The following is a 1,913-nucleotide window of genomic DNA, read 5'->3' as shown; positions in this document are numbered from 1 at the left end:
TTAGCGCATGGGGCAAATAGGTAATGACTCATTCCCAAATCGCTTTTATTAACTCAAAATGATTGAATAACGTTTCAAATGAATAGGAATCAACATCCCTGACCACTGCTAATTCTTATTGTAGCATTTTGAACAGTTATTTGCCCGGTAGAAGATACAACTACTCACACATAAAACAAAATAGGCGCCTGAAGAATCTCCGAGCTTAAATTATTGTGGGGCTTTCTACGTAAGAAAGCGCATTACCAAGGCCTTAAGTGATAGGTCTCTGCAGCAGCCGCGGGCGCTGGTGAAGGTGAGGATTCAACGTCAGTGACTGTTATCTTCAACTTCATACCGTTTTCACAGTGCTGACCAAATCCGCAGATGAACCATGCATTTCCAGTCCCAGTGAATTCCAGCACCTCATGTCCGCTGTCCAACACAGGGAAGATCGCTTCGTTCAAACAGTTTGCGAATGACGTTCCATTCACCACCAGTACGTTGTGAACACCCTTCGCATAGTTGAACTCTGTAACACACGATGGCATTTACACAATCATATAATATGCAGAGATCAAATATTAGTTTTCACTAAAGGGAAATATAAGAATGAAATTGGAAGGAATAGGTGATATGAAAATTAGTACCAATGCTGTCCCCAACATGGAATTGTTTATCTTGTACCCACGCCTGGTAGTCAAACCCAAGTGTCCACCCCTTCTCGTTGCCCACCGTGAAAAGTGTGCCAGCATCACTCATCACAATGAATGATGATAGGGAGGCCAACACTATCAGCGAAACCAGGATTTTATTTGCCATTGAGCTCTTTCTTTCTTCAAACTACTCCTTCAAAACGATTCGAATGTATTTTGACAGGGTTTCCATGATATCTACTTATAACCCCGCTATCTGTGAACGATGGCAATAAAATCGGCGCCAGCCGGAGGGCCGGACGGAATATATTATGAAGAATCTCGCCTTCAGCGTAGGATGAAAATGAACGATGAACGAAGCTAACTCCAAAAGGTTCATCCCGTTCCGTGGGTCTTGCTTACTTGAACAAATGCTAACTCCAAAAGTTTCTAGCAGTTTATTTGACCAAACAACAACGGAATTTTTATATCATTAAAATATTTTATTAAATGGTTGATAAATTTTATTATTCATATTATTAAATGGTCAATATTAATTACAAAATATTTATATATATATATATATTTTTTTTCTAAGTTTTATATAATACATATATTTATAAGTTTATGATTTTATTTTAATTTTTTTAACATATTTTACATTTTTGTTATCGTCATTAGTATTTTATTTAATAATGAAATTATTCTTGTTTATATCTATAAATTGTGCCCTACTTTTAAGGATACATTGTTAATGTTTAAGGAATTTAAATAAGTATCTATAAATTAGTTTTTTTTAATTAAAAAAGATAGAAAGAGTGTCCTAAACCCAGATAATAGAAAAAGTAAAGATCATCTCTCTTATGGGCCATTACAATCAAGCAACAGAGAAGCAATCTCTGACTCGAATGGTCAGAGTCCCATCTAGAACTTACAAAATCACAAAATAATCAAAACAACCATGTTCTTTGAATAGTTTAAACCAACCAAATCTAAAACTAACATAATTCTAAACTCTAATCTGCTAAATTCACTAACCAAACCAAAGGTCTTTCTATATAAGTTAGTTAATAAGATTGAAATTACTTATTTATAATTGTCATTTAATTGTTCTATTTAAGATATATGAGAATGATAGTTTTAAATATTTTCAACCATTCTTACACAAAGTATGATCTCATGCATTAACTATATTTATTAATTTTATTGGAATTCAAAGCTTCTAAAAACATGTATAATACATGAATGTATTTTATATATTTTAAGTATCTCTATCATCCCAAATCTTATATAGATTTA

The 1,913-nt window shown here is 33.3% G+C and overlaps 1 pseudogene; it reads right to left on the bottom strand.

Moving 5' to 3' along the window:
- Positions 1 to 242: 242 nt before the first annotated feature.
- On the bottom strand, positions 243 to 801 carry LOC149544417 (basic blue protein pseudogene; annotated as a pseudogene).
- Positions 802 to 1,913: the final 1,112 nt, after the last annotated feature.

The sequence above is a fragment of the Cupressus sempervirens genome, chromosome 8 (assembly GCF_028749045.1).
Source record: "Cupressus sempervirens isolate cs-2001-9-10 chromosome 8, ASM2874904v1, whole genome shotgun sequence".
Taxonomy (NCBI): domain Eukaryota; kingdom Viridiplantae; phylum Streptophyta; class Pinopsida; order Cupressales; family Cupressaceae; genus Cupressus; species Cupressus sempervirens.
This window is presented reverse-complemented; position numbering and strand designations above follow the sequence as displayed.